General features: G+C 36.4%; 1 pseudogene; it reads right to left on the minus strand.

Moving 5' to 3' along the window:
- Positions 1-35: 35 nt before the first annotated feature.
- On the minus strand, positions 36-2020 carry LOC100954837 (annotated as a pseudogene).
- Positions 2021-15943: the final 13923 nt, after the last annotated feature.

A 15943-nucleotide genomic window follows, 5' to 3' on the forward strand; every position in this document is an offset into this window, starting at 1 on the left:
AAAAAAAAAAAAGAATCAGTATCCACGGTATCCGTTTATTTCCAATACAGCTGAAGTCTCAGGTGTTGTCTTTCCCTATGTCTTTCCTCAGGTTCTCTTGCTCCAATTTTCTCTGATGCTCCAGGAAGTTTAAAATTGTGACCAGTTGTGACATAAGGTATTGTCCCTTCAAGCCCACGCTGGTTCTTGAAGACATTGTGTAGGACGGAAACCGCTCCAACAAGCAGGCAATTCCCAGTTCTCAGCTCCTCTTGGGGCACCGGAGTTAGGATGTGGTACAGCCGCTTGTCCATGTAGATGCCCCTCCAGATGCCAAACCCCAAACAATCACAGATTGGAGTCTGGCAAGCAGGATGGGCCCATTCACGTAGCCTCTGACATCGTCCAGGATCTTGCAAAGACCAACCCAGCTGGCATTCACAGCGTACAGTATGTGGGTAGGGGAGACATCGGAGTGCGTGATTCGGGGCACGACAGCATTGAAGGGGACCTGATAGGGCATCAGACCATGTAGAGGACTGAGTGGCTTTGGCACTGGGGGCTTCAGCTGGCCAAGGTAACCTAACACTGCCAGGTCTCAAAGCATTTTGTTATGTAATTCTCTATTTCTTGGAGTTATTCTGAATCCAAACTCTAAATGAACGCACATTAGTTTATGTCTAGTAAACACATCTGGGCTCTCTTTTTCTTCATCAGCAAATTCCAAATTCTCTGCAAATTCTGCAAGTTTGAAGCCTCGATTTCTTGTCTCAGACTTGCTTTTTGTGTACAAGCCAGCCCTGTCTTCTAGCCCGGGGTGAGGTCTGGCATGTATTTGCTGTGGGAAGAACTGAACTGAACGATGTGGCTGGGAGACAGCAACCGGATCAGGTCAAGGAGAAGCAGAAGCCCTTCGTCTGACACCTAGCCCATCGTGTTGATAACGAGAGGGGACTCTCTCTTGTATGCGCGGAAGACATTTTATTATCTCGATATAATCCTCATAGTTGTTTTTACAAGAAGTCTTCCCATAATATACCATCTTTTGCAGTGTCCTCTGGTGAGTGAAAGCTGGTCCCAGAATTGACTCTGTAACATTAAATAAAGAAATGCAACCAGGAGAAGTAAATTCTGTCTGTCCCAGATCACATTCCAAATAGTCAACTCAAGAAATACTGTGTAACAACTGGTTAATCAGGTATCTGTTAAATGTTGACTTCCCAACATCCTGAGATCCACAAACTAGAGTGATAGGGCAGCCATCTACTTCTTCACAAGAAACAAGGACCAACTCTTACAGTGTGGAAAGGGCGCTCTCAGATAAATGAAGACCTTTTTTTTTCTTTTTTCTTTTGATGCCAATAGACCTCAAGGTGAAATATTCAGGAGTAACCCGGAAAGCTGAACTCCCTTGCATAAAAATGTAGGATACACCTGGATGGCTGGTCAGGAACTTTACAATGGAGTTTTCCAAATGTTCCAGCAACACAATGGAACACAGGGAGAAAAATTCTGCTTCACCCAGCATCTGTCCTCCAGCTGTCCGGGCTTCTCTTTTGATCTCCTTCTTGCTTTTCTTGGGCCCTGAGTAACGGACTGCGTTGATAGCCAGGAGACTGTGGGTATAGGTAGAGAAGACTTCTTGGGCAGGCTGGCCTTGGCTGATGTTAAAACCAAACACCTCCACCTGGCCATAGAGACAAGTCACACGGCAGATCCCACTAAAAGTAAAACCCTGCTGGACTGGCAGCAACAACAACGTGCGGCCAGGCCCCCCTGGAGGGGCACAGCTGAAGAAGGGATGGGTGTCAGAGTCCAGCTGAGGGCCCGGCTGGGCGCCGCCAAGCGCGACCCCTGTCTGGCGGCCTCCCTCCAGTCTGCGCCAGCCACCTGGGCTTACAGCAGCCTCCGCACTGTAAGCGTAGGTCCTGAGCCGGCGGCGGGACCTGCGGCTGGGCACCAGCTGCGTCTGGGCCTTCTGGGCCCGTAGCCACGTGGAGCGGGAGAGACCTTGTTTGGGCAGTGCCCCCGGCTCCGCCATACTGGTCCCTCCAACTCAGCTGCAAGAGAGCCTCTAGTTTTTCTGTTTTTAGTAGAGCTTATAGACTTCAGAGTGCTACCGATTACAGGTGTGAGCCATCACCTATGGCTATCTGTTGTCTTTCTGATAGTAGCTATTCTAACAAGTGTGAGGTGATCTTTTTGTGGGTTTGATTTGCATTTTGCTGAGGATTAGTGATGTTGAGTCTCTCCCCTCCACCCCCCCAAACCCCTCTCCATAGCTGTTGACAATTTATGTCTTCTTTGGCGAAATATCCATTTGGATCCTTAGCTCATTAAAAAAAAATTTTTTTTTTCTATTGAGTTTTTTTTTTTTTTGGACAGTGTCTCTGTTGCCTCAAGCTAGAGTGCTGTGGTGTTAGTCTAGCTTATAGCAACCTCAAACTGCTGAGCTTAAGTGATCCTCTTGCCTCAGCCTCCCAAGTAGCTGGGTCTACAAGTGCCCAGCTAAGTTTTTTATTTTTAGTAGAGAAGGGGTCTTGCTCTTGCTTAGGCTGGTCTTGAACTCCTGAGCTCAAGGGATCTTTCTTCCTCAGCCTCCAGAGAGCTAGGATCACAACTGTGAACCATCATGCCTGGCTCCCTCTATAGAGTTGTTTGGGTTTTCTATGCATAAGACAGAAAATATATATAAGGTTTATATATATATAATCATGTCCTCTGTCATCAGATGTATAATTGACAAATGTTTTCTCTTATTCCATAGGTTGTCCCTTTTCTCTGTTGATTATTTCATGTGCTGTGCAGAAGCTTTTTAATTGCATATAGTGCTATTTGTCTACTTTTGCTTGCTTTCCATGTGCAAAAGAAAAAAAATCAATGTTAAGAAGCTTTCCCCCTGTTTTCTTCTAGTAGTTTTATAGTTTCAGGTCTTATGTTAGAGTCTTTAATCCCTTTTGAATTGACTTTTATATATGGTATGAGATAAGAGTTCAATTTCATTCTTCTCAAGGTTAATATCTAGTTTTCCCAAAACCATTTATTAAAGAGGCTATCTTTCCCTGCTATGTGTTCTTGGCACCTTTATTAAAGGTGACTACATGTATGTGGATTTATTTATCTGTCCTGTCCTATTGATCTGTCTGTTTTTATGCCAGTTCCATGATGTTTTGATTACTATAGCTTTATAGTATATTTTAAAATCGTATAGTATCATGCCTCCAGATTTGTTTTTCTTGCTCAAGATTGCTTTGGCAATTGGGGGTTTTTGTGGTTCCATATGAACTCAGAATTTTGTTCTATGTCTGTGAAAAATGCCATTGCAATTTTGATCAGGATTGAATGGAGACTGTAGATTATTTGGGGTAGTAAAAATATTTTAATAGTATTAATCCATCCAATCTATGTACTTGGAATACTATGTCTCTCTTTATTTATATGGTCTTCTTCAATTTATTTCTTAATGTTTTATAGTTTTCAGCATGCAGATCTTTCATCTCTTTGGGTAAAGTTATTTCTAGGTATATTTAAAATGTTACTGTAAATGAGATTGTTTTCTTAATTCTTGTTTTTTTGGTGAATTCATTGTTAGTGTACAGAAAATCAACTGATTTTGTAAGTTGATTTTGTGTCTTGAAACTACTGAATTTATTATTAGTCTCAGTAGTCTTTTGGTGGACTCTTCAGGTTTTTCTATTTATAAGATCAGGTCCTCTGTCTATGGAGAAAGATCTACTTCTTCATTCACAATATGTATGCCTTTTATTTCTTTCGTCTGCCTGTTTTGGCTAGAACTTACAGTACTATAGAAGTTGAATGGAAATGGTGGGAGTGGACATTTTTATCTTCTGATCTTAGAGGAAAAGCTTTCAAACTTTTGTCATTAAATATGACATTAGCTGTGGGTTTGTTTATGTGGCTTTTACTGGGTTGTGGTACATTTCTTCTATATCTAGATTTTATCATGAAAGGCTGTCAAATACTAAAAATCAAATGTTTTTCTGCATCTGCTGGGGTGATCATATTACTCTTATCTGTTAATGTGGTGTAGCACATTTATTGATTCACATATGTTGAATCATCTTTGCATCCTAAGGTTAAATATCACTTGATAAAAGTATAAGATACTTTAAATGTACTATTTAAAATTTTTGCATCTTTGTTAATCAAGATACATGAATTGGCCTATAATCTTCTTTTTCTATAGTGTCCTTCTCTGGCTTTGGTATCAGGGTCATGCTCGCCTCATAAAATGAGTTTGGAAGTGTTTCTTTCTTTTCACATTTTTGGAGAAGTTTCAAAAAAAAAAGATTAATTCTTCTTTAAATGTGTGGTGGAATTTAGCAGTGAAGTCATTATGTCCTGAGCTTTCCTTTGATGAAAGTTTTTTGATTACTGATTCCATCTCCTTACTTCTTATAGGTCTGTTCAGATTTTCTATTCATGATTCAGTCTTGCTAGGTTGTATTTCTAGAATTTTTTTCATTCCTTCCAGATTATCCAATTTGTTAGTGTATAATTGTTCTTTATGATTCTTTATACTTTTGCTGTATCAGTTGTAATGCCTCCACTCTAATTGATAATTTTGTCTTCTCTCTTTTGTCTTAGTTTAGCCAAACATTTTTCAATTTTGTTTTTCTTTAAAAAAAATCTACTCTTAGTTTCATTGATCCAGTTTCATTCATCTTTTCTTTGGCTTTTCTAGTCTCCATCTCATTTGATTTCTGCTGTGATCTTTATTTCCTTCCTTCTGCTAACTTTGGGCTTAGTTTGCTCTTTTTTTCTAGATTCCAAGATATAAAGTTCTTTTATTTTGAGGGGGGGGGGTTGTAGTTGGTGTACTATTTATTTACCAAAGGGATCACAGTTGTTATTTACTATTATAATTCTTTATAAAAGATATTAGTAAGAGAGTTTTCTTTCAAACCATTTTTTCCCAAATATGTAAAAAAAAAAAACACATAAAAACCATGTGTGGATAATCTGGTATGCCCATTGTTTGCATGCCTATAGCCATCTATGTTTTTAAGAAGTCATTTCAGTTGTATAGGTAATACATGAATAATTTCTTGTTGAAAAATTACAGGTAAGGCTTAAGTCATTGCTGCTTATCTTGTCTAATCCCCATTCCTTTTGGGATTCTACTGTTTTCAGTGTAGTAGTTGAGATAGAAAGTTAGTTTGTTCATTTGAAATATATATATATAACATAAGCATTTGTTAGTATAAACTTCCTTCTTAGATCTAATTTTACTGTACCCCATACATTTTGGAATATTGTGTTTTCATCATCCTTTGTCTCAAGATATTTTTTGGTGTCCCTTTTGATTTCTTCTTTGACCCCCTGGTTGTTTAGGAGTGTGTTGTTTAATATCTTTGTAAATTTTCCACTTTTCCTTTTGTTATTGATTTCTACTTGTATAAATGTGGTTGGAAAAGATCTTTAGTATAACTTCAATCTTCTTAAATTTGTTAAACTTGCTTTGTGGCCTATCATGTGACCTATCCTGGAGAGTGTTCTTCATGCACATGAATATAATGTGTATTCTGCTGCTGTTGTGTTACATGGTCTGTATATGTCTGTTAGTTATTTGTTCTAAGTGTTCAAGTTTGCTGTCTCATTAATGGCATTCTGTCTGGATGATGCTTATTCTTAAAAGTAGGTGCGGTAGGGCGGCACCTGTGGCTCAAAGGAGTAGGGTGCCAGCCTCATATGCCGGAGGTAGTGAGTTCAAACCCAGCCCCAGCCAAAAAAAAAAAAAAAAAAAAAAAATCGGGGCATTCAAGCTTTCTCTTACTGTCTATTTCTCTCTTCAGTTCTATTAGTATTTGCTTTATGTATTTAGATGTTCCAATGTTGGATACATATATATTTGTAACAGTTGTATATTCTTGTTGAGTTGACCCTTTCATCATTATATAAGGAATTTCTTTGTCTCTAGTGACAGTTTGACTTAAAATCTATTTTGCCTGTTAGTTCATAAAAGTATAACCACCCCTGTTCTCTTTTGGATGTCATTTGTATGGAATATTTTTTCTCAACTCTTTGTCTTGAACTTATGTGTGTTGAAGCAAGAATAAGTCTCTTGTGGGTAGCATATAGCCGGATCTTGTTTTTTTTCTTACTCCATTCAGCCACTTTGTCTGTTGATTAGATCCATTTACATTTAAATTATTTATTGGTAGGTAATTACTACTACCATTTTGTTAATTGTCTTCTAACAGTTTTAATTTCTTTCTTTTTCTTGCTGTTCTCCTTCGTGATTTGGTGATTTTTGTCATTGATGTTGTATACTTTGACTCTGTTCTCTTTTCTTGCTGTGTATACTAAAGGGTTCTTTCTTTCTTTTTTATTAAATCATAGCTGTGTACATTAATGCAATCATGGGGTAAAATGTGCTAGTTTTATATACTATTTGAAATATTTTCATCAAACTGGATAACATAGCCTTCACTACATTTACTTACTGTATTAAGACATTTATACTCTACATTTAGTAAATTTCACATGCACCCTTGTAAAATGCATCATAGGTGTGTTCCCACCAGTTACTCTCCCTTTACCCTTCCTCCCCTCTTCCCTCCCCTCTCTCTCTACTTTCCCCTTCTTCTTGGGCTATAGTTCTTCTTGGGCTGAGTACATTGGATGCTTTTCTTCCATTCTTGAGATACTTTGCTAAGAAGAATATGTTCTAGCTCCATCCAAATGGAGGAAAAGTCTCCATCTTTTTTAAGGCTGCATAATATTCCATGGTGTACATTCCATGATGTACAATTTATTAATCCATTCATGGGTCGATGGGCACTTGGGCTTTTTCCATGACTTAGCAATTATGAATTGGGCTTCAATAAACATTCTGGTACCAATATCTTTGTTATAAAGTGATTTTTGGTCTTCTGGATATATACCTAGTAGAGGAATTGAAGGATTGAATGGCAGGTCTATTTTTAGATCCGTAAGTGATCTCCAAACATCTTTCCAAAAGGAACACATTAGTTTACATTCCTACCAGCAATGTAGAAGTGTTCCCTTTTCTCCACATCCATGCCAACATCTCTGGTTTTGGGATTTTGTGATATGGTCTAATCTTACTGGGGTTAGGTGGTACCTCAAAGTAGTTTTGATTTTCATTTCTCTGATGATTAAGGATGGTGAGCATTTTTTCAAGTATGTGTAGACTGTGTGCCTGTCTTCTTCAGAGAAGTTTCTCTTCAAGTCCCTTGCCCACCTGAGATGGGATCATTTGTTCTTTTCTTGAGTTCTCTGTGGATTCTGGCTATTAAACCTTTGTTGGAGACTTAACCTGTAAATATCTTCTCCCATTCTGAGGGCTATTTGCTTGCTTTACTTACTATGTTTTTGGCTGTGCAGAAGATTTTTAGTTTGATCACATGCTGATAATGTATTTTTGATGTTGCTTCAATTGCCCAGGGGGCTCTTTCTCATAAAATATTCTCCCAGGCCAATTTCTTCAAGTGTTTTCCCTGTACTTTCTTCTAGTATTTTTATAGTTTCATGTCTTAAGTTTAAATCTTTAATCCAGTGAGAGTCTGTCTTAGTTAATGGTGAAAGGTGTGGGTCCAGTTTCAGTCTTCTACAGGTTCACCCAGCACCATTTGTTAAATAGGGAATCTTTTCCTCACTGAATGTTTTTAATTGCCTTATTGAAGATCAAATAACGGTAAGTAGCTGGGTTCATCTCTTGGTTCTCTATTCTGTTCCATACATCTACCTCTCTGTTTTTGTGCCAATACTATGCAGTTTTGATCACATTGATTTGTAGTATAATCTGAGGTTTGGTAGCATGATTCCTCCTGCTTTGTTTTTATTTCTGAGTAATGTCATGGCTATTTGAGTTTTTTCCTGATTCCATATAAAACAAAGTATTATTTTTTTTTTGAGATCTTTAAAGTATGACAGTGGAGCTTTAATAGGGATTGCATTAAAATTGTATATTGCTTTGGGTAATATGGACATTTTAACAATGTTGATTCTTCCCAGCCATGAGGAAGAAAGGAATAGAGTCCTTGACTATTTTTTCAGCTTGACTATTATTGGTATATATAAAGGCTACAGATTTATGAGTGTTGATTTTGTAACCTGAGACACTGCTGTATTCCTTGATCACTTCTAAGAGTTTTATAGTAGAATCCCTGGTGTTTTCCAGATATACAGTCATATCATCTGCAAAGAGTGGAAGCTTGATTTCCTCTGACCCTATATGGATACCCTGGATCACCTCTTCTTGCCTAATCATGATGGCTAAGACTTCCATTTCAATGTTGAAAAGCAGTGGAGATAATGGGCAACCTTGCCTGGTTCCTGATCTGAGTGGAAATGATTTCAATTTAACTCAATTCAATACAATATTGGCTGTGGGTTTGCTGTAGGTGGCCTCTATTGTTTAAGAAATGTCCCTTTGATGTCAATTTTCTTAAGTATTCTGATCATGAAAGGATGCTGCATTATAGGGTTTTTTCTTTGTGGTTATCATGACCACTTATATAAAACATTTTATATCAATTTGTTTTAAGCTGATAATATCTTATCTTCAACTGCCTACAACTCTGTACCTTAACTTGTCCCCATATGTTATATCATTGATGTTACACTTACCTTTCATATTGTGTATACGTTAACAAACTATTATAGGTATAGTTATTTTAAATACTTTTTTAAACTTTTATACTAGAGTTAAAAGTGACTACCATTACAGTATTAGAATTATCTAAATTTGACTATATTCTTACCATCACAGTGAGTTTTATGTGTTTATATGTTTTTCATCATAAATAAGCATCTTTTCATTTCAATTTGAAGAGTCCTTTTATCATTTCTTGCATGGCAGGTCTAGCCTCAGCTTTTCTTTCTCTGGAATGTATCTCTCCTTAATTTCTGAAAGACAGCTTTGCTGCATATAGTATTCCAAATCAGTGATTATTTTCTTTTAGCATTTGAATATATTATCCCAGTCCCTCCTGGGATGCAAGTGCTGATAGTCTAATTGGAGTTCATTTTTATGTCACGAGCTGCATTTCTCTTGTTCCATTCAAAATTTTCTCTTCATATCTGACTTTTGAGAATTTGATTATACTGTATCTTAGTGAACATCTCTCTCTTTTTTTAATTTGAATTTCTCTGGGCTTCATGGATCTGGATGTTCCTTTCCATCTTCAGATTTAGGAAGCTTTCTGTCATATTTTTAATGAGCATTATGAATCTTTCTTTTCCTTTGCTCCTTCTGGAACTCTCTCAATTTATAGATTGATTTGCTTGATGGTGTTCCAAGTCTTGTAGGAGACTTCTGTCATTCTTATTTCATTATGTTTTTTTGACTGAGCAATTTGACATGACCTGTGTTGAAACTTGCTGATTCTTTTTTCTGCTTGATTGAATCTATTCTCAAAGCTCTCTAAGTTTTCTTTTCTTTTCTTTTTTTTCAGTTCAGTCATTATGTTTTGGTCCAGAATTTCCATTTGGTTCTTTTTGTGACTTTTCTTTATTGAACTTACTTTGTTCATGTATTACTTTCCTGGTACCATTTAGTGGTGTGTATTCTCTTGTAGCTCACCAAGTTTTATAAAGATAATTATTTTAAATTTTTTGTCAGACTAATTCATAGGTCTCTAGGTCTTTAGGGTCAGTTGCTAGTACTTTAAAACAATTTTTTAAAATTTATTCTTTTGATGGTGTCATGTTTCATGACTATTTATAATTCTTATAGCCTTGCTTTAGTGTTCATCCATTTGAATACATAGGTATTTCTTCCACTGGCTTGGACAGGGACATCCTCATGAGTTAGTCTATCCAGAGATTTGAGTGGGTCTGTTGATGAGGTCTACCTTCAGGCTTTGATTGGACTAGGCAGGCACCTTTATTTTTGCAGGAATGGATCTGGAGCTTGAGTTCATTGGGGCAGGCCTGAAGCATAGGTCTCTGTGGGTAAGCCTGGCATCTGTGTCTGCAGGAGTGGCCTGGGTTTTGGGTCTGTGGGGACCAGCCTAAAGCCTGGATTTTCTGGAGCAGGCATGGATTTTGGATTTTCAGGAGATTTTTGCCCATGGGGGTTGGCCTGGCACAGGGATTTATTAGGGAGACTTTGACCCTACGTCCACTGGAATGGACCTGATTACTGTTTCTGCTGGAACCTGAGTCTGTGGGGGCTGGCCTAGTGCTGATGCATGCCTGGAAATAGACACTCTCATACATTGTTAATGTGTGCTGCAAGGTGGATTCTCTATGAAGCAGACTTTGAAAGAGTGAGTAGTGGGTAAGAAGTTCATTAGGGTTTACAATTGGGGTGGATGACTGTAGAAGGGAAGGGAGAATGCAGGGCTGGGCAGAGGGAGAAAGTGAGCTAAGAGTTGGTCTGAACAGAAAACTTAGCTGACCTATAGGTAGTTTTAAAGCTTGCACAATCCTTCGGAGTTGTGTCATGTTGGGGCTTGGGTGAACCCTTTTGCCTTCATACAGACTAGTTATTATATTTACCTATTGTTCCAGCAATGGGATGGTTTATGACAGATACTGACTGATATCAGATGGCTGAGCATTTTATCTATCAAGTTGGATAGTACTTCCTTCCCTGATGCATGTTCTTATTGGACAGAGATCTTCTGCCTTCCTTCATGCCTACCTCCTCATGTTCATCCATGTCTCTGACATATAAATCACTGTTGATCCAGGCTAAGACATTCTCTACTGCCCATGAGCCTTTGTACATTTTAATATCAGATTCATTCTTAGATTATATCTTTTCACATAAAATAGATAATAAGCTGTGCTGATTTGTATTTTTGCTAGGTAGATATTTAATTATTTTTAGGGAGTAAATTTATTTATCTTTAACTTTTTCTTTTACAGCTTCTGGATTTTAAGTCATAATCATAAAGAAATCTTATTACAAATTAAAAAAGTATCTATTTTTTTTCAAATAATTTTTCTTGTTATCCTTTGAAATTTATTATGGTATTAATAGTGAGTTAAAAGTCTAGTGCTAGTCATTCAGAAGGCTAGCCAGTAGTCCCAATAAGATTTAATAATTCATGATTTTACCACTGAAATAAAATTTTACCTTATATATTAAATTCTTTGCTGTGAGCGGTGCCTGTGGCTCACAGGAGTAGGGTGCTGGCACCATATACCAGAGGTGGTAGTTTCAAACCCAGCCCCAGCCAAAAACTGCAAAAAAATAAAATAAAATAAAATAAAAATAAATTACCTGCTGAGTTTAGTAAATAATTTCTTTTTCTTTTTCTTTCTTTATTTCTTTCTTTCTTTTTTTTTTAAGAGGCAGAGTATTGCTTTATTGCTTATGGCAGAGTGCCATGGCGTCACAGCTCACAGCAATCTCCAACTCCTGGGCTTAGGCGATTCTCTTGCCTCAGCCTCCTGAGTAGCTGGGACTACAGGCATCTGCCAGAATGTCTTCCTTTTTTTTTTGTTGTAGTTTGGCTGGGGCTGGGTTTGAACCTGCCACTCTCGGTATATGGGGCCAGTGCCCTACCCACTAAGCCACGGGTACCACCCTAAATGATTTCTTAAAACTTCCGTACATAGTTATCTTTGCAATTATTAATGTATCCTACTTGCTCATGATTTTATCATGTCTTGTTGAATTCAATTTAGCAATATTTTATCTAACAATTTTGAATATATTCTTAAACGTGAAAATGGCCATTAGCTTTTATTTCACTGTGTGTTAGTCTTAGTGTTTTGTATAGCAAAAATGATATTCAATGCCTGATTTTAGTCTTTGTCCCTGGAATAAAGCTGAAGTATACCTCTTTAAAGTATGCATGTGTGTATGTATGTATATGTATGTGTATACATATGCGTGTATGTGAGTGTTTTAGGAGGAAGCTCTCTGCTGGAACTGGAGATAGAGAATGGGTTAACACACACTTAGGTAATCTAGTCACAAGGAAAGAAGGGAGCACCTATATCCAGAGGACAAACAGTCTATATTAGTTATCTAATGCGGCACTGCAAATTACTACAAAGTAAGCAGCTAAGGCAACATGTGATTATTTCCCCCAGTTTCTATGGGTCAAGAGGCTGGGCATGGCTTATTTGGGTCCTCTGCTTAGGGTCTCACAAGGTTCCATCAAAATGTTGGCCAGGGCTTGGTTCTTATTAAAGCTTCAAGTGTGAAAGGATCTGCTTCCAAGTTCTCTGAGATTGCTGGAATTAATTTCCTTATTTCTGTTGGATTTATAACACCTTGCTTCTTCAAAGTCAGCAATGGAAAGAAAGAATGAGACACTAGAGTCTGTTAGCATGAAGGAGTCTTTTATAATGTAACATAATCATGGGAGTAATGTCCTATTTCCTTTGTTATATTCTATTAGGTATAAGTGTGTCACAGGTCCTGCTCACAATCAGTGGGAGAGGGTCCTAAAAGGGCCTGAACACCAGGACACAGAGATCATGGAATCACTTTATTTTTTATTTTTATATATATTTTTTTATTAAATCATAGCTGTGTACATTAATGCAATCACGAGGTACAGTGTGGTGTTTTCATATACAATTTGAAATACTCTTATCAAACTGGTTAATGTATCCTTTATGTCATTTTGTTAGTTATTAAGACATTCATACTCTGCTTTTAGAAAGATTCACTTGTACCCTTGTAAGATAAACCATAGAGGTGACCCCACCAATCACCCTCCCTCCACCCATCCATCCCCCTCTCTATTCCTCTCCCTCCTCCTCCCCATATTCTAAGGCTATAATTAGGTTATATCTTTCCTATGAAAGCTATAAATTAGTTTCAAAATAGGGCTGTGTACATTGGATACTTTTTCTTCCATTCTTGAGATACTTGGCTAAGAAGAACATTTTCCAGTGCAATCCATGTAAACATGAAGGAGGTAAAGTCTCCTTCTTTATTTAAGCATGCATAATATTCCATGGTGTACATATATCACAATTTATTAATCCATTCGTAGATCGATGGCCACTTGGTCTTCTTCCATGACCTAGCAATTATGAATTGGGCTGCAGTAAACATTCTGATACAAATATCTTTGTTGTAATGTGATTTTTGGTCTTCTGGATATATACCTAATAAAGGAATTATAGGATCAAATGGCAGGTCTATTTTTAGTTCTCTGAGTGTTCTCCAGATGTCTTTCCAAAAAGTGTTCCCTTTTCTCCATACCCACGCCAATATCTCTGGTTTTGGGATTTTGTGATATGGGTTAATCTTACTGGAGTTCAGTGATATCTCAAAGTAGTTTTGATTTGCATTTCTCTGATGATTAAGGATGGTGAGCATTTTTTCATATATCTGTAGGCCATGTGCCTATCTTCTTTAGAGAAGTTTCTTTTCAAGTCCCTTGCCCACCCTGAGATGGGATCACTCGTTTTTTTCTTGCTAATACATTTGAGTTCTCTATGGATTCTGGTTATTAAACCTTTGTCAGAGACATAACCTGCAAAAATCTTTTCCCATTCTGATGGCTGTCTGCTTGCCTTACTTACTGTGTTCTTTACTGTGCAGAAGGTTTTTAGTTTGATCAGGTCCCAGTAGTGTATTTTTGATGTTGCTTCAATTGCCCGAGGGGTCCTCCTCATAAAATTTTTGCCCAAGTCGATTTCTTCAAGTGTTTTCCCTGCACTTTCTTCTAGTATTTTTATGGTTTCATGTCTTAAGTTTAAATCTTTAATCCAGTGAGAGTCTAACCTAGTTACTGGTGAAAACTGTGGATCTAGTTTCAGTCTTCTACAGGTTGCCAGCCAGTTCACCCAGCACCATTTATTAAATAGGGAATCTTTTCCCCACGTGGAATCTCTTTAAAACCCTTCTAAATTCTCAGCTACAAAATACAATTTTAAAAATCACTAAACATTTCAGAAAAACCAAGATCATAAAAGAAGTGCCAAATTCACCAAACACAAAAACTAACTTCTGAGATAGTAGAAATTAGAAGGGAAGAAGAAATTATTAACACTAGCATTGATTCCTCAGAAAGATTAAAGAGGATATCAGAACCATGAAAACCTGTTAAGAAAAATAGGAAATCAGAGGATCTAAGATTTTAATGTAAGATTGTAGAACAAAACCTATTCAATAAGTGGACCAAGTAGCTGAAGACTGAATTAGAAACTGTGAGAGATTTTCCCAGAATGTGGATAAAAGTATAAAGACATATAAAACTTAAGAAGTAGAGTAAAAGTCAGGGAGGATAGACTTTTAAGTTAAAACATTTATCTAATAGCTATTCCAAAGGGAGATAATAGATAATAAAAGGGAAAGATCAATTATAGAAACAGCAGAAGAAAATTTCCTAGAGCTGAAGACAAATGTACGGAGAGTGCTGAGCAGTTTTAGTAAAAATAAAACAAAACCCACTTGAGCACCTCAAGAAGAAAGGAAATTCTTGATTCTTGATACTTCCAGTTGGAAGAAACAGGGTTTCAAGAAAGAAATAGATTATGTATATATCAAACTTCTCAATAGTAGCACTGGATATAGGAAAAAATAGAGTTCAAAATTGAGAGAAATTATTTTGTCCCTGAAATTCTCTATTTAGTGAAACTATCAGACAAGTATAAAAAATTTAAAGATATTTTCACATATACAAGTTTTTAGGAATTTAATCACTTAGAGCCCTTCACTGAAATTATTACTTAAGGATATTCTCCAGCAAATTGAAAACAATAAATCAGTGTACAAATAAAATCTAGGACTTAAAAAACATAAAAAAATGATGATACAAGAAATCAGTAAATCATAAAGTAAAAGGTAAGAAATTTTTATGCATAATATGAAAAGGGGGACAGTTTGGAATAAAAATCTCAGCTTCTTTCAATATGGGAAGGAAGTGGGAATAGGGAGGTGGAGATAGAAGTGAAAACATGCTGAGAGTTTTTATTAAGTTTATTAACTTTAGAATTATTTTGCAAAAAATATCTTGTAGCCATGCATTGATTAGTTATTTGAAGATAGCTGCAGCTGATATAGAAGGAGAATATAGACATTAATTACTATTGTAAAGAGGAAAATAGAATCTAAGTTTATATCAATTTAAGGATAAACACTAGAAGAGATTTACATATATATATCTAAAATAATGGAAAAAAATTGAACAAACAACACTTCATAAATCTCACAGAAGTTAAAAAAAAAGATAGGAAAAAAATCAAGGAAACATAATAGAAAACATGAAATAAACTTGAGTATTATTCTTCAAATTACAGGTGAATGAGGTATATGCCTCTATAAAAAGGCAGCAACTATAGCTACCGAGTAGTGAGTGTTATTATGTTTTAGACAATGTCCTAAGCACTTTAAATAGGTAATTGTATTTAAAGTCAACAATAAACTCTGCAAAGTAATTTCTATTTTTACTCTCATGTTAAAGAAGAGAAACCAAAGTTTAAGAGGTATTAAACTATTTGTTTAAATTGTAGAAGCCAGGTTTGGACCCAGGTTCATTTGTGCTTAAGGCCATGAACTTACACATTCTAATAGATTGCTTGATTTAAAAAAAAAAAATTTACATGTTATTTCTGAGCGATTAAGCCAAGATAAAATATGTAAATTCTGAAAGTAAATGGTTGAAAAAGATACAGTAGGCAAATAATAACAGAAATGAAGGGAAGCAAGAACATAAATATCCACAACATATTGCTGTGAATAAAGCACTTGTGACTACCAAGTTAGGGCATATACTGTTTATATATTATTGTGTTCCTATTAGAAATTTATGTGTGTAGTATAGAATTAGTGGTGGCATGAAGAGGATATGTACATAGATTGTTTTAGCTGTTGCAGAATGCTGCTTTAGTTGCGTAATTAAAAAAAGATTTTAAAAAATAAATACAAGGAACAAACATTCTTGGTCTTTAAGAGTTTATCAGCTCAGCCGGAGAATAGGCAGGTACCCAACTGTGTAATGCAAACCAAGAGAAAAACTAGGGAGAAAGGCTATGTGCTATGTTGGGTGAATACAAA

Source organism: Otolemur garnettii, unplaced genomic scaffold, assembly GCF_000181295.1.
Source record: "Otolemur garnettii isolate 467f Iridium unplaced genomic scaffold, OtoGar3 scaffold00096, whole genome shotgun sequence".
Taxonomy (NCBI): Eukaryota; Metazoa; Chordata; class Mammalia; order Primates; family Galagidae; genus Otolemur; species Otolemur garnettii.